The following is a 20,679-nucleotide window of genomic DNA, read 5'->3' as shown; positions in this document are numbered from 1 at the left end:
CTCACGGGCCTAGTTGCTCCGCGGCATGTGGGATCCTCCCAGACCAGGGCTCAAACCCGTGTCCCCTGCATTGGCAGGCAGATTCTCAACCACTGCGCCACCAGGGAAGTAACATTTTTTTTAACTACAGAGAAGTAGGTAAATGATTTAGATTTATTGATTTATTTAAAAAGTTAGGGTCGTACTTGGAGGGACTGCATTTCAAGTGGCGGGATGGGGGGACAAATCAGTGTCCATTTACATGTAGGGACCTTATGCTGGGGAAGGGCAGCCAGAGCCAGTGTGCAGTCCAGCCTGCCTCCTAGGGGGCCTTGAAGGAAGGTTGGGGAGCAGTGGGTTGGGGTCCCCTTCAGGATACACATCTTGACTTGAGGTCCCTGAGGAGTGCAGAATGGTTTGAATTTAGTGAGAGTGAGCCATGAAGGAGAGGCTGACGTGGGCTGCCAAGGCCACAGAAATCTTAGAAATTAGGACCTTATTTTAAAGGAAACTGAGGAGCTATTGGAAAAAGTGTGATATAATGCCAAGTCTGTTTAAATTTTAAGAAAAGAAAGAATAAGAAGAAGGGGGAAGAAGGGGGAGAGGGTAAGGAAGAGGATGGAAGGAAGGATTAGAAAGGTATGAACATGTGCGTGTTTGTTTATATATGGCTGTACGTTCTCGAAAGGAGATGGGGAAGATTCACCCCAGACGGTGGGCGAGCACATACAGGGGGAATATTTCCTTGTGTTAACTGAGCTACTCGAAGAGAGAGAGAAGCATGCTTATGAAAGAAAATTTGGAGATTGGGGGAAGATTTTGTTTTAATGTCCCTGAGTCCTGTCATCCAAATATAACCATTTAAATATGTTGGTCCAGTTTCTGCCAGACCTTTCTTCTGGTGTGTAAATTGTGCACTTGCTTCTGTTTTCAAACACCAGTGTCTTCGTACTGAGGTAGAATTTGGTGGCTTGCTTTTTTCACGTCATATTTTATCACGAGCTTTGTCTCCAATTGACACACTTAACCATTCCCCTTATTTTTAGAAACTCAGATTTTTCTGGTATTTTACTCTTATAAACAAGCGTCCAGTGCATGTCTTTTGTGTGTAAAGATTTTTATAAATTTAGGATTATGACCCTAGTGTTGATTCCCAGACTGGGCTCATGGAGTGAAAGCTTAGAAGCGTTTTGAAGCTCTTCATCGTGTTGCCAGATTTCCTTACAGTGGACTCAACCAGTTTATACCTGGGGCTACTGTAAAGTACCCATTTCTCCTACACCCCTCCGTGGTACTCCTATTCTGTGGGACAGAATCAGTCGTATTACAAGTCCTTTGTAAAACAAACAAAATGTAATAGCTTCAAGTTGTTGCTGTTTTTACTGGTTTTCCCAGGCCGTACATCCTATACAGTCGACTTGATTGTGTCGCCAGAAAAAAAGCCTGAGGGGGCGGGTGGATATCACCTTTTAATTCGCTGTTAGGAGCAAATGTCTGAAACTTTCCAAACTTTCCAAAACTTAGTCTAAGCTTGGATAGATCCCTTGCCTTTTGAAATCTTGGTTCTCTCAGGATTAATGCTCTATTTTGGGGGGAAGAGCATATAAATGTTCCCCAACACATTATAGGGTGTATTGAAAATCCTTTGAAACACACAAGTTGAATCCAGTAAATCATCTTAAGAGATGTGTCCAAGCATAATTTTGGCTCTTATTGGTAGAAAACATATTTTAAGATGGAAAAAATAATCATTATGAAGCATAGAGAGCTCTCAACCATTTCTTTGGAAATACATCTTGATAACAGCAACTGTTCATCATAATACAAAACAGAAAGAGGATTAATCTGCTGAGGCATAAGAAGTCCCGCCAGTTCCTAAATGCTCTAAATAGTTTCTTGGAGATTTTTACAGTGTTTAGGCCTCAAGGAAAACCAAAGCTTCACCTCCAGGTTTGGTAGCAAACAAACGCCGCTTCTCAGGCGCTAAGCTTCGATTGCTTCTCTGGTAATAAGCTTCGTGCACCTTTGCTAGGAAGCTGGACAGCTTGTCAGCAGTGACTGTCGATACAATGCAGGAAGGACACTTGCTGATGGACGAGGTGGATAAGCCGTCAGGAGGAACGCCCCTGCCGTGAGCTCTGCCGGTTGCCCGCCCTTGGGAAATGGGGTGTCTAGATGCCCTGGACTGCAAGGTTGCCTCCCCGACCCAGCCACACGTGACACCTCTCCTCCGCTGTCTGCTGCTTCCTCCCAGCAGCCTGGTTTGCATTTCTTCGAGTTGGAACGGGGCTTTTCCATTCCTCACTTGCTCTCGGAGACCTGAGGATCGCTTTGCATCTGAGAATAATTCATCATGTGCTGAGATCAGAGGGCTATCTGGTGCAACAATTTGTTGTCTGGTCTCTGCCTGGACACCTGCAGTGATAGGGGCGGAGCCGAGCCAGCGGAATTCCTCCTTGTCCACGTGACAGCCTTTCACATTCAGAAGACAGACGTCTGTTGTCTTCTCTTCACTGACTCTCTCCAGACAACATAGTTTTGAATGTCCCTGGGCAGCCGCTCTGCTCTGGACCAGAACACCATTCCCTGGGCACTGGGGAGGAGCATCAGACAGTGAAGCAGCCTCCTTTCTGGGGCACCACAGGGCAGGATTGACTCCGCCAAAGTTATTGTCATATGTGTAGCTGTCAGTTCAGCCATAATTGCCCTTCCATGCCCTTCCTACCCTTAGCAGTGGAATATCTGTGAGTGTAGGGCTTTATCTCTGTGAACCTCTGTCTTCATGGGTTTATCCCATTTTTCCAATAGGGTAGGGGTTATACGCGCAGACCCTCGGGTCAGGGTAGATTCAGATCCCACCCTGGGCTAGTCTGATAGCTTCCTTGTGCCTCAGTCTTCCCACCTGTAAAATGGGACAAACAGCTCCCACCTCAGATGATTGTTGTGAAGATGAAGTGAGTTTTAATGTTAGTAAACAGCACCTGGATGTTGTTTAAGGCAATGGAAATGTTCGCCCTGTTGAGATGCTTTAGCATCTTCACTGTGTTCCCTCCAGGTCTGCCCAGGGAACCTCCCGGATCAGCAGCCTGCATGGCACACAGCTCTGGGCTGAGTAGCTCCGGGCTAGAGAGTTAAGGCTCCCATATCATTCATTCTGGCCTCTGTATGCCTCTGTCTTCTCTTTTGGGGGGTTATTTTATGTGGTGTTTTTTGTTTTTTGCTTTATGCGTGTTTGGTTTTGTAATTGTTATTTTATTTTATTACCTTTTTATTTATTTATTTTTGGCTGCGTTGGGTCTTCATTGCTGTGCATGGGCTTTCTCTAGTTGCAGCGAGCAGGGGCTACTCTTCACTGCGGTGCACGGGCTTCTCATTGCACTGGCTTCTCTTGTTGTGGAGCACGGGCTCTAGGCGCACGGGCTCAGTAGCTGTGGCTCATGGGCTGTAGAGCGCAGGCTCAGTAGTTGTGGCACACAGGCTTAGTTGCTCCACGGCATGTGGGATCTTCCCGGACCAGGGCTCGAACCCATGTACCCTGCATTGGCAGGCAGATTCTTAACCACTGCGCCACCAGGGAAGCCCTGTGATTGTTACTTTAAATCTCTCTCAGCACACTTCCTAATACTCAGCTTGACTAAATGATCTGTGTAAATCTTCCATGTACTTCTTTTTCTTATTTTTTAAATTTTTACTGGCGTATAGTTGGTTTACAGTGTTGTGTTAGTTTCAGGTGTATAGCACTGAGTGTATAGTCCACTCTATTTTTTTTTAACATTCTTTTCCCATATGGGCCATTACAGAGAATCGAGGAGAGTTCCCTGTGCTATACAGCAGGTTCTTTTCCATGTATTTCTTCTCCTTTTCTCTCTAATCAGATTTTCTTCTCCGAGCTCCTACCTCAGATTTACTCATTACTCAACAAATACTGACTATACATATTGTTGTACGCATGTGGGTGCCATGTTGTCCTGGCCACTGGGGCCACCGCCGTGATATGAGTGTCCTGGTGAAGATGCCATTCCTGGGATCTGGGTAGACATGTGTATGTCTCATCTTCTAAGGCTGGCCGACCTCTGTGAGGTCACAGTGACCCTCTGCACGAAGACCTTGAATTTGTTCACCCCAGTTCAGCATACGGGCACTAACCCACTTGAGACCATAACTATTTTCTTTTCATCCTCTTCCCATTATTTTCTCTTCATCCTCTTTCCATTATTTTCTCTCCTACTTATTAAGGAATGTCTCCTCCACTATTATTGTTTTCTTCCCAAATCATACTCAGGAAGAGCAAGACCTCAAAAAACAGAAACAGATATGCTTCAGTTCTTGAATATATTCCTCTTTACCTTCACCTTGTTGGAGATAACAGCAACCGGAATTATAAAGAGTATGCTGTACTTAGATCTTGGCGGGTCTAATTTAGGAGAACAGAGCAGATTCTTTATTGTTTTATCCTGGCCTGGAGAGTCAGTATACTGTTTCCTCACTTGTTCTCTAAAAGACTTAATTCAGAGATTTTTTTTTTTAACATAGTATAAAATTCACTCTCCGTGGAGTTCTATGGATTTTGACAAACTGTACCCCCAAAGTCACAGTATAGAACAAGAACACCACCAGATTCCCCTGGGCATCCCCTTGTAGTCGACCCCTGCCCTGTAATCACTCCCAGATCCTGGGAACCGCTGATCTGGTCTCCATCCCTATGGTTTTGCCTTTTCCAGAATGACATATGAGTGGATTCGTATAGCGTGTAGCCTTCTGAGTCTGGCTTCATTCGCTTAGTAGAATGCATCTGAGATTTATTCTTGTCACTGCCTGCGTCGGTGTTTCCTTTTCATTACTAAGTAGTATTCCATTATATGGGTAAGCCGGAACTTGCTGATCCATTCATCTGTCAAAAGACATTTGGATTGTTTCCACATTTGGATGGTTATATATAAAGCATTCATCTAAAGTTTTTGTGTGAGAGAATAATTTTTTTCATAGGGCTTTTTATTTAGTCATTTTACTTTTCACCTCTATTGTTCCACTCTTATTGAAAGGCTGTGGGAGTTTTGGTGGAATCTACGTCTGATAAATTACAGATGGCTGTGCATTTTGTGAAGGAATGCTGCCCCCATTCTTTCAGAAAAAAAACCCCCAGGATTTCAAGAATTCCCAAACAAATGCCAAGGATTTCTCACCTCTAAGAGGTACTGGATTTGAACCACATCTATCCACTGGAATTTATTTTATGCGCGAAGTGGATCCCCTACTTAAATTTTCCTTCTTTGCCTTTGGGTTGATATCTTTCTAAATCACAAAAATACAGCGATGCTGAGCAAATGAAGAAGATGCTAAAGGTCTGGGAATCTCAGAACGAGGGTTTATCCTCAACTTTGGACACGTGGGAAGAAAAGTGAGGTGAGCAGTAGTGCATGAACACTGGCATTATCCCAGTACAAGGGACGGGTGTTGGGAATGGGATCAGGCTTGGAGATTTAACTTGCTTCTGAAGGACATTCCCAAATCCTGCTCTGGGATAATTCCCCAACTACCATTTAATCAGCTCCATTAAACCCTGCCCTGTCTAGTGCACTGTGCTCCAGACAGCTCTCCTGGGCTCTCAGTAATAGCTCAATTGTGTGTAAGTGGCTGTGAAGAGGCTCTGTGTGCTGGATGAATAGGCCCCATCTCCATGGAAACCAGCTCTGGCTGAGGGGCTGACCTTTGACCCACTTGTTGCCACCATACTGTTAACCACTGGTGCCTCTTGGGTGGAGAAAGAAAGCAAGGAAATGGCTGTCAAAGTTGTTTTCATTTTCCCTTAGCTTAGGCCTGGGTCCACACTAAGTTGAAATAACACACCAATATTAATCCAAAGCACTTAGATATTATGAGTTTAATTTAATTACAGATTCTGTCTGTCTTCCCTTGTTCTCCCCCAGGCATTTTCCTTATCCTACAAAGCAAAACTCAGCCCTGGTGACAGGATTGGTTTGTCATTCCCGCTATGGAGTTGCCCGGGAGTGTAGTTCCTCAGGGGCAGACCCATGTCCCTGGAGTCGCTGTGGTGTGACCATGGGCCCATTCCCTCATCTGTACACAGAACTGATGCACTCCCTGTAACCCAGAACCTTGTGAAGGTCAGTGAGAAGACGTGTACCTGTGAGGCTCTCCACTAGCCTAGACATTAGGATCTCAAGTGCAGGGGTAAATCATCACCGTTTTGGCGATGATAAAAAAACTTGGCCACAGGACCACCTTGCAGATCGGCCAAGATGGCTTGAGCAACCCTATAGTGATTCCACAGCTTGTGCCCTGTCTGTATCAGCAAGTATTTTGGTCCCCGTGGCACTCTGAGTACAAGTAGATTTTTTTTTTTTCAGGCTCCATCCTCTGCTCTGAGCTGACTTGGGTTGTCATGGTTGTCCTGGACCCCATGAAGACATCACAGACAGAATCAGGCCTGTCATCCTCAGGTTTCCCTGCAGAGGGGCCCCTGGCTGGGGTCAGACTCCCGGGGCTCCTCTGCTAGGTGTGTAGCGGAGGCTTCTGGATGGGATAGTGTAAACGTGCTGCTTTGTCCCTGAAGCCCAGAGTGTAAAAGTGAATATTTCAAGAAAAAGCTGATTTGTCAGGTTTCTGGCTGGGGCCATCCCATCAGACAAGTTAGGTCATCTCTTGAAAAGGAATCTTTTTATTCCATGAGTGGAGGAGGAAACTGACCTTTGGTTCCTGCAGTACTAAGACCTGGGATGGGGTAGGGGAGGTTGTATGTATTTATTCCTCCGAGAATGTGTCAGGCCGGGGGAAGTGGGAACACAGGAGGTAGTAACAAGAGCCCCAGACTAGTTCCTTGGAGAAAGTTAGTCAGAATGCAAAGTAAGGATCCTTCTTCAGAGACAGAAGTCTCAAAAGTTCCATGGCTTTCCAGGAATTACAGGAATTGTATTCTTCAGACCTCAAGTCACTATCTTGAGTTTTTTTTAATTTGTACTTTGATCTCATGTAATCCACATTAGTGTGGGAGACCTCCATTACTACAGAGGTTAATGGGGGTTGCTTTCGAGATGTGTCTCGTTTGAGTTTCCCGCCTGGCCTGGAGTATGGTCAAGGAGGTAATCATCTGGGGCACCTCTTAGGATTGGAGCGGTCCAAAATACTTTCCAGGCCTTTAGTTAGTTAGTTTACTTCTAAGATATTTGGACAGCTCGTCTAGTGGGGACTTTTTCTGTTTTCCTGCAACTTGGTCGAGGCTTGGATTCTATGATACTCAAGCAACGATGCCCACTGCGATTGTCCCTGGCCGGACCCCTGGTCACCTGGAGGTCTACGGTGTGCCTACCTTTCCGTCGCTTATTTTATGGGACTCAGATGGTGCAGAACAGCTGCTCGGGTCTTGGGCCGCGGAAAGGCAGCCTGCGTGGGCGTCCACGAGATCATTTACTGTAAGCGGTTCAGCACGCTTTTCCAATCCCCAGAAAGAGCCATTATCAGCGGACGGACTATTTACGGGAGACTGGGCTGGAGTAGCAGTTCCATTGCCCCAGGTTGTGGGGAGCCGGAAATATACATATATTAACCCTGGGTTTGGGGAGGGGAGAAATGAGCGTCCCCTTCATTCTGCAGCTGTGTAAACAGTCCAGGGGGAGAGGGGCGAGCTGCGGATAATGGGGGAGGAGGGAGGGTGCCCGATCGAGGGGCCTCCCTGGGGGCCCTGGGAGGACTCTGAGCCAGGTGGGGGAGGGGCGGATAAGAATGTGAGGCATAAGGAGGGGGAGTTACGGAGACTCTGGGCTTTTCGCATACAGAGGACACAAGTAGGGGTGATGCGAAGTGATGAAAAGCCTAAGTGGTCTGGGCCTACTTGACCGAAAGAGAAGGAGCGAGAGGAAAGTGATTGGGGAAGAAGGTGATGGGGGAAGGCCAGATGGAGGGGGCGTGGCAGATGACAGGCTCTTTGCCTTCGGGGTCAACGTCTGGAAGGGCTCTCCTTCTCGACTCAGTCGCTTGTTCCAGCAGCCAATGATTATTGGGTTCCTGCCGTATACCGAGAACAGTTCTGCGCAGTGGCAGCGGGCAGGGGGTGGAGATTCCTTTGTAGGACATTGGCCCTATTCACAGAGAGTCCATAAGCCTGTGGGGAAGAAAGGCCAGCACACAAATGACCCCCCTCCTGGCCCTTTGTGTCCTGCAAGGGGGTGTCGGAGGAGAAGGGGCGGAGGCAGCGGGAGCACGGACGGTGGTCGGAGGGTTAGCGCCTTGGCTGGGGCCAGGTACTGGGGGAAGGGCTGGAGCAGAAAGGCTAGAAACAGGGAGGAGCAGGGCTTTGGAGCCAAGTCTGGGTCTGAACCTCAGCCCTCACTAGGCACTGTCTGATCTGGACTCTTCCATGGCCTCTGACATGCAGATGATGGCAGCTCCCAGGGTGGGGGATTAAACGCAGTATTTTACCAAGTGTGTTGAACGTATACATAGTAGGAACTCGGCCATCATGCACTGCCACGGGCTACTACTCACTCCTACTTCATTCAGCGCTAATTTATGGGTTGCCTTCTAGGGCCAGTCCCTGTTCTAGGATCTGAGAGAGGCTGGCTTTCTGCCCTCAGGGGCATCACATTCTACTGGGGTAGACAGATAAAACACCACCAGTAATGATGTGCTGGGCAGAGAACTAAAACAAGGCGGCATGTAGGGTTGGAGGAGCTCCTTCAGATTGGTGGACAGGAGGACTGTTGAGATATCGAAGTTGAGGTGATGAGGGTGACAGGGAGATCCAGGTGAGGGTGTACTGTTGAAAAGGCCACGGGGTGGGAAGTGGGAGACGGAATCAGAGAGGAGGGCAGAGGCCAGACCAAAGTGTAGCGATTGGATTTTACTCCGTGTGCAGAGGAATTGATTGGAGGATTTTAAGTAGGGGGGTGTGACTTCATCATCAATATAAATTTCAAAATAATTCTCCAGCTACTGTGTCAAAAAGGGATGGAAGGAAGGGACAGGAGTTGGGTCCATAGCGGGTGCCTAGTTTGGAGGTGCGTGCACCTCACCTCCTTTGCTGGATCCAGCCACCAGGCTGAGGTCCCCCTGCCACCCCTGTGCAGGCCCCTCCCCAGGCAGATGGTCAGGGCCCGCCCTCTCCGGGTTCCTCGTACCCTCTTCCCACTGCTGCTGTGAGGGTTGGAGCGCTGCCCTGCCTTGGACGTAGACAGGCGGCATCCTTCCCCTCCTTCCTGGGCACAGTGCAGACCATTTCCTATCTGTGTGCGAGGCCCTCCCCAATTCCTCAAGCCCTGGGAAACTCTATGCCTCCCAAACGCAGTAGGAACAATAGATCTAGCCCAGGTTTGCCCCTGGTCCGGTGGATGACTTTGCACCAAGCCCTCTAGGGCAACACTGCTCAGTCAAAATGTAATGTGAGCCCTAGGGGTAATTTTAAAATTTCTAGTAACCACATTTAAGAAAAAGTTAAAAAGAGACTTCCCTGGTGGTCCAGTGGTTAAGACTCCGTGTTTCCACTGCAGGGGACACGGGTTCGATCCCTGGTTGGGGAGGTTCGGCATGCTGTGTGATGCGGCCAAAAAAAAAAAAAAAGAATTAAAAGGAAACAAGTCAATTAATTTTAATGATGTATTTTATTTAACCCAATTTATCAACAATATTATCATTTCAACATAAAAAGTTATTCCCAAGGTGCTTTATGTTCTTCCATATTGAGTTTTTGGCATGTGTTTTACACGTGCTGCACCATCATTCCATGTGCGCTGAAGCCACTTGTGGCCAGTGGCCACCGCACTGCATGGGTGGCTCTGGTAGCCTCCCTTTCCTCTTCTGCACAATGGAGATGAGTCCCTCCCTCACGAGGCTGCGGTGAATACAAAGGAGAGGAAGCCTGAGGACTGCAGTGGAGGTTTAGGATCTTAATAAACTAAGCTATCATCCCAGAAGGTGTGGATGGGAAAACCGGAGTGCGACTAAGAGGGTTGATGTGGGAATTTCCCTCCTGATTCTAACAGTCACCATTTTATAAGCAAGAGATAGCAGAAACGCGCACAGACAATTAAAACGATAAATTGCCTAAAATAGTGCATATACTTATGGACTAAATTACGTGGGGGCAGAATTTAGTGTCTGACTGAATGAAAAGGTAATCTTTCAGCAAAAGGAAAAAAGAGAGAGAAAAATGTATTTCTTTTCCCTAAACCATGGTATCGGTAAACATGTGTGATGCTTTTTGTTAACTTGTATTTTAATGGAAATATTAAATCTGTGGCTTTTGTTTTTGTTTTTAAGGAAATAGAGAAAGGAAGGAAGCTGGAGGGTTTAAATTCGTTATGCTAGCTTTGGATTCTGCAGAATCAGGAAATCAGAAAGTACAAGTTCTCAGAGCAGTGACATTTAACTTGTTGGGAAGGGCACACCCAAGGTCACCCATTTAAAGGGTTTGTCTTCCTTTTCAACATTTTTCACAGAATGTCTTTTGGAGCTCAGCATTTTTTTGGTTTTTCTTTTTCAGTGTGGGAACAGAGTTCGAACACTAGGGTTTTCTCACTTGACTCTGCGAGTGCCCTGTCCTCAGTGCTTCCTGCATGATAGCACTCAGTGGAAGTTTGTTGACTGACGCATAGATCGTGCCTTAAGGATGGGGAAGCAGTAGGGAAGGTGTTCTTCCCATTCTTTGGCCTGGGGGACTGCATGTGTTTTTAAACAGTCCTTGTTTGTGTGAGATAATTCAGGCCCCAAGTATATTTTTATTTTATTGGCTCCCTTAGAAACATTAAAAAAAAGAAGTTAAATACAGCCACTGTTTATTTTTAGTATTTTAACTAAACTCTCCTAAGATTTAGAAGCTGGACAGCTACATAGGTCTAGGAATAGTTTGTTTCTATTTCCCCATAAATACTCCTTTCAGGTTTCTTTTCGCTTTCTTTCTTTTTTATGGCCAGGGAAGTTTTTTAATTACCCAGATTCTAAAAACATGTAGCTTGAAGAAACTGATGAGAACATCTTCCACCATCTGGATCACTTCAAACCAAACCAAACATTTACCTGCAGGACCCCAGAGGGAGGGAGACTTAGATGTCCTCCAGCAGGTCTTTTCCTTTTTAAAATATTTATTTTTTTATTTTATTTTATTTTTTTGTGGCCGCGCCGCAAGGCGTGTGGAGTCTTTGTTCCCCAACCAGGGATCGAACCTGTGTCCCCTGCAGTGGAAGCGTGGAGTCTTACCCACTGGACCATAGGGAAGTCCCCCCAACAGCTCTTTTCCATCTCTGACACTTATGATCCCATAGTTCTTCCGTAGGCACCTTGAGGTTTGGAAACCTCATGGCTGCTGGCTTCCCTGGGGCATTCCTGCTACCCCCATACTGCCAGCTGCCAGCTGCCAGCTGCCAACATAGAACCCATGTCACATAAAGCGCAAGTCCAGTAAAATGCCAACAGCCGGCCAGATCCACACTTGTCTGTTTGTGAACACATAAGAATTTCGTTCCCTTCTGTTCCTGCAGGATGCCTGAAAGAATGGTCCTACACTTGGTCCTTGAGGTTTTGTCAGCTTAACTTTCTCCTCCAAGCCTGACCACACTATTATAACAATACAAACCCCAACCCCGTGTCTCTGGACCTCAGAGGCTGCACTCAGCTCTGTGTCCTCCTTCTTGAATGGGCTCCATGTCACAGTTTGTGGATAGCAAGCGTGAAGCCTCGTCCCCGGGCTGTTTGCTTCCTGCCATTTCTCCTCTTGGAAAATCTCTCGTTTTCTGTCTCCTGCAAGAACTCTCCCCCGACACCTCTATCTCCCTCTTTCTCAGCCTCCCTATTCTTAGAAGCAGCTATTTTGTCTCGGACTTCCCTGGTATGCTGCTGCACTTTTTTTTTTTTAAAGCTCTTGAATGAAAGGGCATGTTTTTCTTTCTCCACTTAGATGACAGACCTTTCAAGGTAAAGCCTCCTACAGTTCTTCCAGACCTCGGTGCGGCCGAGTATCAGCACACAGTAGTTATTCGAAACTAAGTACCTTGAGTTGGCTTCTAGTTGAACCTCATGTACCTTGGTCAACGTGGGCAAAATGGTACGCATTCAGCTCCAGTAAAATTGGCAAAATCAGGATGGCTACTCCTTGGGATCAGGAAGCGCTTGAGATCCCCTTGCTCTCTCTTCGTGTTTTGATGGAGGGGACATTGAGGCCAGCTATCACCCAGAGGTGGGTACAGAAGACTGAGCGTTTGTAGCTCATTGCCAGGAATGGTGAAGCTGAATGGAGGCTTTTCAGTAGCTCACATGGGGCTTCCACGCTTCGTTTGGAGTTCCTCAAGGGCCATTTTGTATCCTGCGATGAGGCGTTTGGGACACAGGGTCCACCTCTGCACCAGATTTGAGTAGAAAGGGATGAAGGGGGCAAGCGTGGGCACTGTACTCGGGGACGCTGTGCTTACGCGTTATTCACAGGGACTCAGTTGTCTGAGTAGAGAGATATAACCCATTTCTCCTGTGAAACCGTTGTCTGTGTCTAAACGGAAGAGGTGTGGGAAGCGTAGCAAGGAAAGGGAGGGAGCCAGACCAAGGGGAGCTGGCAGGGGTGTGGGGTGGGGAAAGGAGAGCTCCCTGGCCAAAGAGGCGGGATTCTTGTTCCATGAAACATGAGGCAGTTTGGTTCACCCACTCATTCCGGAGATACACGTTGAGCCACCTACTCTACGTGCCCTGCGCCAGGTGAGCCGAATATACATGTGAGGACGCACAGGGTGCACAGTCCCCGTTCTCAGGGAGGGACAGGCCAGCGGAGTTGGCCTTCAGAGACAGACCCCATCCCCTGCCAGTCATGGACCACAGTGGGAACAGCACCCCTAGAGGTGCGAGATGCCATGGGCAGAGGGTTCTGCATCCAGCCCCAGGGAAAGAACTAACGGGGACAAGGCAAACTTGTGGCGTCCCAGCCCCTCAGGGAGGGTTCAGGGCAAAACCGCCAGTTCATTTGTTCATTCACTCGCTTAACAACTATTTATTGAAGACCTCACTGGGGGGTGACTTTTCAGTAAAGACTGAAGGTGGGGGACTTCGCTGGTGGTCCAGTGGTTAAGAGTCTGCCTTCCAATGCAGGGGACATGGGTTCGATTTCTGGTCGGGGAACTAAGATCCCACATGCCATGGGGCAACTAAACCCGTGCGCCACAGTTACTGAGTCCGTGTGCTCTAGAGCCTGTGTGCCACAAGTAGAGAGACACCTGCACGCTGCAATGAAAGATCCCGCATGCCGCAACTAAGACCCAACACAGCCAAATAAATAAATTTTTTAAAATAAATAAATAAATAAAGGGGAAACGGCAGAATTTGCTGATAAGGGTATAAGAAGAAGAAAAGAGTCAGGGGTATCTCCTAAATGACAGGAAGGGTGGAAGGGCCATTAACTGAAATGGGAAAGACTGTGGGACGAGCAGATATGGGGAGGAAATCGCCCGGAGCTCCGTTTAGGACGTGTTGCCTATGAGCTGCTGTTGGGACATCCAGTGAGAATTACTGATGGGCAGTAGGGTAATTGATTTCAGGGAAAAGGTCTGGGTTAGAGAGAGAGAGAGACCTTAGAATCATTGGCACACTGCTGGTACCCAGACAGGAGATCCCTGGGGGATGAGGGCTGAGAGGAAGGTGAAGGGCTGATCCCTGGCACTGCAACTTTCACAGCAAGAATTGACAAGGGAAACTGAGGAGAGCAGCCGAAGAGCTAGGAGAGCCTGGAGGGTCCGGGGTCCCTGAGCCAAGGAAGGGAGTATGTGAAGGAAGAGGGAGGGATCACGAGTCAGATGCTGCTCAAGGGCCAGATAAAGGTAAAGGGTGAGCTAATGGAGGTCACCACTGTCCTCAAAAACGTGGTTGCCATGGAGTTCCCAAGGTGGACATGGCACTCTGCTGGAGAGCGGGACAGACTCCAGGATGGGGCATCAAGGCAGATGCTGGGGCAAAGGAGGCTCCTCTCCAAAATGCCAGGCGTGCCTGGCCACCGTGGAGCCTCGGGAGGGAGAGTCCCTGGAATCTGCGCTGAACTCCCTGATCTGGGAAGACTGGCGTCATCGGTGGGTCAGTGTTGGGTTCCCACAATGCAAAGGACCGAAGCTGCCTGTGTCCCAGGACTGGCTCAGGAGCATGGGATCTAGGGGACTCCTGGGAATCGAGGGCCTCGGTCACCACTCCCTCTGCCGTCGTAGATAGAGTGAGTCGCTGAAGAGGCTCCCGGCTGGACACAGCGCAAACAAGAAGCCCCGGATGGGCGGCCAGAAACCACAGTGGGAAATCATGGAGCTCCAGGATCAGGTCCGGAGGGCCTCTTTAAAGTGAACCAGCGACTGTCATACAAAGGGGTTTGTCAGAGGGACTCTGATAGACGGCAGCCATGCCCCTCGGGGGCAGAGCGGCGCTGGCCCTGGTTCTCGAGTGACCAGCCAGCCTTGCTTCCCCAGGAAGGTCTCCATCTGAGAGGCAGCCGGGCATTCCTTCTGACCAGTGGCTCAGGGCAGGACCATCCCCGCTGCTGACTTGATGCAGTCGTGTTTTTTGTGCTGCCACTAGTCGGGGAGGCTGGCCTGGCTCTGGCCTCCAGAGAGCTTAAGTCTCGCGGTAGAAGAAAATGGGTGATGGGCTTCTCAACACACGTGAGTGGGGTGGAGTTCCAGCTTCCAATTACTCATAAGCTTCTCAGGCTTAGAGGAACCTTAAGCTGCCCTCAGAGGAAACTCAATTAGATCAAAACTGGATTTAATTGCTTAATGAATTCTAAATGTGCTGAAATTTAAAGGCAAGCTTGTCTGGGGGCCTGGGAGGGTGAGGTACTATGAGGAGTGTCACATGCCTTTTCTGACATTGAAGAACGGAGCTCACCCCCAACACTCCCAGCCTCGCCCACGGATGTTCCAGATTATGTCATAGGTGCTCGGGTTCCTGGCTGATTGACACACCTAAGGACTCACATCCATTGTCTCATTTGCTCCTCAGAATAGTTCTAAGAATTAAGTGCAGCTGCTGTAATCATTCCTATTTCATAGGCGATGAGCTGAGGCTTATCGAGGTAATGGACTTGCCCCTGGCAGGGCCACACTTTCCACCCGTTTCTCCTGATTTCCACATCTGGCCATCGCCTGACAGGGCAGAGGGAAGAGGAAAGGAAGTAGCCCCTCCGACAAGTGTATTCACGGATATTGCCACTGGCATTTATTAAGAACAGATGGGCCAAAGCTTCAGCAGAGTTGCAATCCTAAGGACTCCTCAGCATTTAACTCTCAAGACATTTTTTTTTTTCCTTATCTCATGAAATCATGCCGTCTAGTCATGATCTGATACATGCACCCCAAGGAGGGTTTGACCCACATCTGCTTGGTGTATGGGGATGAAAAACAACCTTCCTTCTTCCAGACTGTAGGATTTGTAGGACCAGAGCGTTGGCCTATGGCTGTTGTCACCATAGGCCTTGGCTATCCACCATTCTCTGTAAACAGCTTTCAATGAGATATATGCCATTTGAGTGGGAGGGTTTTGTAGTTATTTCCTTCATAACTGAGACAATTAACTGGCTATGCTCTTACCAAGTTCTGTTTAATTGCCCCACTGGGTTTACGTCCAGACAGGAGGCCCCTTCTGTCTGTTTTTTTTTCTTTTAAAATATTTATTTATTTGGGTGCACCGGGTCTTAGTTGTAGCACACAGTATTTTAGTTGTGGCATGTGGGATCTGACTTGCAGCATGCGGGATCTAGTTCCCTGACCAGGGATGGAACCTGGGCCCCCTACATTGGGAGCATGGAGTCTTAACCAGTGGACCACCAGGGAAGTCCCAGGAGGCCCCTACTGTCTTTCTGAGATTTGACATTTGAGCAAGTACACATGCTGTGAGTGGTTCAGTAGACTCCATATTGAACTTGATAGACTGATACAGTAAACAGAGCCTCCCAGGACCTTGTTTCCCCAAAGATGGCCAACTTCGGACCCTACCTGTTGTTATTATAGTATGTTATGTATTACATATATCATAGTATAAGTCGTATATGACTGTAGTATAGCAGTATGACCACTAGTATTAGTAGCCTCTCCCTCCTACACACCCACATTCATTCTTACACATCCTATTTCAGAAGATTTATCTTCTTAAAGGCTTGTTTTACACTGAAGACAAGTCTAGGAGGCCAGAAAGCAACAGCTAAGCTAGAACCTAGTCCTAAAATTCCGGTGCCTTATTAGAAGAAATCTCTTCCAATTAGACCATTTTTCTTTCTGTGCCAAGGCGGATATTTTGAGAAATCTGATCAAATCTATTCAGATTTTTGGACTTAACTTACAAAACTTAAACAAATGGATTTTGGGGGGCACTGTTTCAGGATTCGCATAAAATCAAATAACATCCAGTCTCCTTCTCAGGCAGCTAAAGTTGAGTTTTAGGCAAAATCGTGAGGGGCTGGAAATGGGCTTCAGATGGTGAGGCTGTTCGTGAATCCTATGGCTCTGTAGAATGAAGTGTTAATGTTGCAGCTGGATTCTATTCCTTTGTGAACATGCAAATTAACAATCTTCAGTGGCTCCCTCTGCCTGCATACTTATATTCCAGTCTCCAAATGTGTTATTTGTTATTAAAATCACCATATTTATGTGCGGGTGTTTGCGGTGACTTCCCCAGATGCACTGACCCTAATTGTAACCATACAGGTTATTCCAACATACTTGGATATTTCAAAAAAGAAGAGACTCTAGGCCAGCATGCACTGTTAGTCGAGTGTAATGCAGAAGTGTGAGGGTGCCTTGTGGGCTGCGTTCGGTTCTGTTCGGCTCCAAGAAGGTATCTTCCAATCTTGATTAAACAAATGTGTAATTGACCTGGAACCTTCCAGGTGACCTATTTTTAAATCAGTAGTCATAATATCGTTACGGATCTTCAGGCTTTCCCGATATTTGCTTTTTGTGAACAGAACATCTAGGGAGCCTGCTGACTGGCCCCCTGCAGTATGGAGGACAGGTGTTCCCCAAATGTGACTTTGGGGGATCTGCGGCGTTTAATAACAGCTGCATGGTTATCTGGTGGTTGCCTTTTCAGCCTCGCCCATGCGTGGGAATCACCTGAGGAGCTTGTTGATTTCATGCAGCTTCTGCTCCCACAGGTCTGAGGTGGTGCCTGAGACTCTGCATTTCCAACATAATGCAGGTGGTGGTGATGATGCTGGTCTGAGGAGCACACTTGGAGTAGCGAGGCTCTAGAGCCAAGTACACGCGACCCAGTTTCCAAACTCGAGGGGGCCAGGCCCCCAGAAGGCCGTTTCTATCGGCCCTAGATTTTCCTAGCCTCTCCCCTCTAGCGCATACACATTTACATTTGCAGAGGAGAAAATCAGGAACATCTGACAACATTTGTTTAATGTTGATTGCTGTGGGGCCCTTTGGGAGTTGGGAGAAAGAAGAGCATCTCAGCCAGCCGCCCGTCCCCACCCCAGAACCATCGAGATGGTGAGCATCGTGCTTGTATTTTTCCAAAAATGTGCATGATCATGGCGGATCCACCCATTTGGCTTTACAATCCCAGAGGCCGCTCAGCCAGAAGGGAACGATTGGTCCAGAATCAACCCACCCAGGGTGGCAGTCCGTTCTTTACTGCTCTGTTTAGACCTGGCCTGAGGATTGACATTTCCTTTTACTGTCTCAAGCGAGAGCTCTCCTGGGCTTCTTCCAGCAGCCCACATCTCCTCCCAAACTCTGCAATCCTGCGGCTGCTCCATAAATAGTTGTTGACTGACTTGACTCATTCCCTAGGCAAAAAAAAAAAAAAAAAAAAAAAAACCGCAAGGCAGGAGGAAGGAGGGAAAGGCGGGAGTGGATTTGGTTTTCTGTCTCTCCTTAGTATCCTAAGGAAAGGCCCAGCCTACTGTCTGATTGTTTGCAGGATATAGCTATTTTCTTATAGCTCTCTTACGAAGTAGCATTAAGAAATGTGATTTTTGTTGTTCGCTAATTGCAGTTTCTTTCTTTGGATGCTTTAAAGGCAGAAAGCATTTCCCTCCAGAATTTCCTACCGGGAACCCAGCAGGAAAACCAGCTGCCGCCACCACCATGACTGCTTGGGAAATATGGCCCCTTGCTGTCCGGTGCTGATACGGGCCCTGTTTCTTGCAGTTACCCTTACAGGGGTGAGCAGAGACCTTCGGGGTGTTTGCTCTGGCGACCCCCAGGTTCTGCATGCTTTAAGGCTTGGGTTTTCCCCCCGGTTGTTCAGCTGTGAGAATCCAAGGACGTGTTTGTTCTCTCCTAATTGCATACTGTGCCTCTTCCTTTTCTCTCCTCCAGAATTGGAAGGGGTTTCCCTGGCTTGACAAAGTGAGCCAGGAGAAGGGGGCTTTGTGACAAGGGGCCTGTTGTATTGCAAACACCCCGTCTTCTCAGGCTGGCCTGAACTGTCACTCCAGTGCCTTTCCTGGGGTCTCTGGAACCTTCCTCAGAACTTACATAATCTTTGTCACTTCCAAGAACCCTTCCTGGCACAAGGCCTCCATAAAATCATTCGCTTTTGAGTCTGAGCTCTGGTGGAGCCTTTTTCTGAGTTTTTTGCACCTGGGTGACACTCAGGCCTTTTCACGGGACAGTAGAAAACCCCTGGGCTCCAGGGGTGAGGAAGAGGCTCAGTTTCCAAATCTGTGAGAAGGAAAAGATAAGATAATGGTTCTGGATCCACACTGTTGTCTTAAGGATTAAGTGAGTTTGCATATGCAGAGACTTAGGGCAGTGCTGGACACAGTAACTTAACTGTTATTATTGTGGTTTTTGTGTGGCGTTTGCATTGCTTTTTTTCTATAGTACGAGCTTATTCAACTCATCTTTGGGTTCCAGTGTCTAATGGAGTAGATTGTATGCTCAATAAATGTTTCTTTTAAATGAATGATGGGAGGGATGAGTTACAAGCGTGATATCCTGGTAGATGTTTAACAACTGGCTCTGGGGGTGGAGGGTGCCCTGATTTGTAGTGTTTGTCATTTTCCATGGTGTAAAAACTCCCACCATGACCAATTTCAAGCTACCAATGTGGCGACAGTGAACACTGGGTTTGGAAGAGATGCTGATAGTCCAGGGCCAGCTGGCTCTCCTGCACCGCTGGGAGGCGTCTGTGATAGACAGAAACCATAAGGCTGCGGCCATCCCTGGCCTCTCCCCCTACCACACATAGGAATTGGTAATTTGGCCTTTTTATTTATTTGTTTGTTTTTATTTTTGTCTGCGCTGGGTCTTAGTGCAGCACGCGGGATCTTTAGTTGTGGCATGCAGACTCTTAGTTGCGGCATTCATGCGGGATCCAGCTCCCCGACCAGGGATCGAACCCGGGCCCCCTGCATCGGGAGCGCGGCGTCTTACCCAGTGGACCACCAGGGAAGTCCCAATTTGGCCTTTTTAAAAAACACTCAATGAGAAGATCTTAAACATAGACTAGTTCAAAAGTGGGATTTTTTAGGGGGACTTCCCTGGCAGTCCAGTGGTTAAGACTCTGCGCTTCCACTGCAGGGGGCACGGGTTCAATCCATGATCGGGGAACTAAGATCTCGCATGCTGCGTGGCTCGGCCAAAAAAAAAAAAAAAAAAAAGGTGAGATTTTTAATAAGCGTGTGCAAACTTCATATTACACTACTTTGTGTATTGTGTATGTTCAAAGCCCTCAGGTTGTGCTGTCCTCTCTGAAGGAAGCCCTGCTTGCAGGGAATTCAGCACATCTGGGGGACAGATAAATAACCTTTGACAGACCTTTCAGAGCCACTTAGAAAAGGGAAAGCAGAAAATAGAGACCCTGGAGGACACTTAATGTTCAGTCTGCGCAGCAAAAAAGGTGGTAAAGGAGTAATTAGCAGGTTTCTAAATAGCAGCTAAGAGTGAGGGGCCAAATGTGGAGAGCATAGCCTGAGGCCACCATAGCGGGAGAGAGCTCCACCAGCCCCTGTGTCGGGAGTGAAACAGATGTTAGTACCAAGGTCCTACTTTGTATTTAGGAGGTTTGTATGGTTTGTTTGTTTTGGGGCTTGGGTCTAATTGAACAATTTAGGAGTAGAAAGAAAAATTAAGCAATTTCTCATGCTGTCTGAATAATGTGTTGGAATAACCAAGAAGAGGTTAGTGTCACAAGTGGGTAGGTCATGGCCCCGCTTAATGACCCATATCTGGATAGGATTATTGTCTAGAGTGATGACCAGCTTTCATTCTCATCACACACAAAGAGAAGGCTTAGGGGGAAGAAATAAAAAGCCCCGGCCTTTTATTGTGCACAGCATATAGTGTAAACAGTGTGTGCTTAATACTTGTTTGTTTCAGTAAAGGCTTTTTCTAGAAGCTGTGCCCAGCGAGGGGTGGGACCTGCCTGAGGTCACACTGCTAATGGGGCAGCGTTGACCAAACCCAAGTCTCTGGCCTCCGCCTGATGCCCTTTACTTCTCTCAGCACCTGGTAAGGGACCCGCTGGACATAAGAGGCACTGGGGGAGAGGACTGGACAACAGCTTCATGTTAGATGCCCCCTCTTCTTCTCTAGCATCACTCTGGCAAGTCTCTGCTTCTTGATTGTTCCCTGTGACTGACATCTATGTCTGCTTGCCCCTGAAACTCGCGGACAGTTTCCCATTCTAGTTCAGATTGCAGTTAAGAGACATTCTAGGGGCTTCCCTGGTGGTGCAGTGGTTGAGAGTCTGCCTGCCGATGCAGGGGACGTGGGTTCGTGC

General features: G+C 47.7%; 1 protein-coding gene across 1 annotated transcript in view; it reads left to right on the top strand.

Moving 5' to 3' along the window:
- The window catches only part of TCF7L1 (transcription factor 7 like 1), a 159,503-nt gene that overhangs the window by 82,395 nt on the left and 56,429 nt on the right, over positions 1 to 20,679 (top strand). The window lies entirely within an intron of this gene.

The sequence above is a fragment of the Globicephala melas genome, chromosome 12 (assembly GCF_963455315.2).
Source record: "Globicephala melas chromosome 12, mGloMel1.2, whole genome shotgun sequence".
Classification (NCBI taxonomy): domain Eukaryota; kingdom Metazoa; phylum Chordata; class Mammalia; order Artiodactyla; family Delphinidae; genus Globicephala; species Globicephala melas.
Note: the sequence above shows the minus strand (reverse complement) of the source record. Positions and strands in the feature narration are given on the sequence as shown.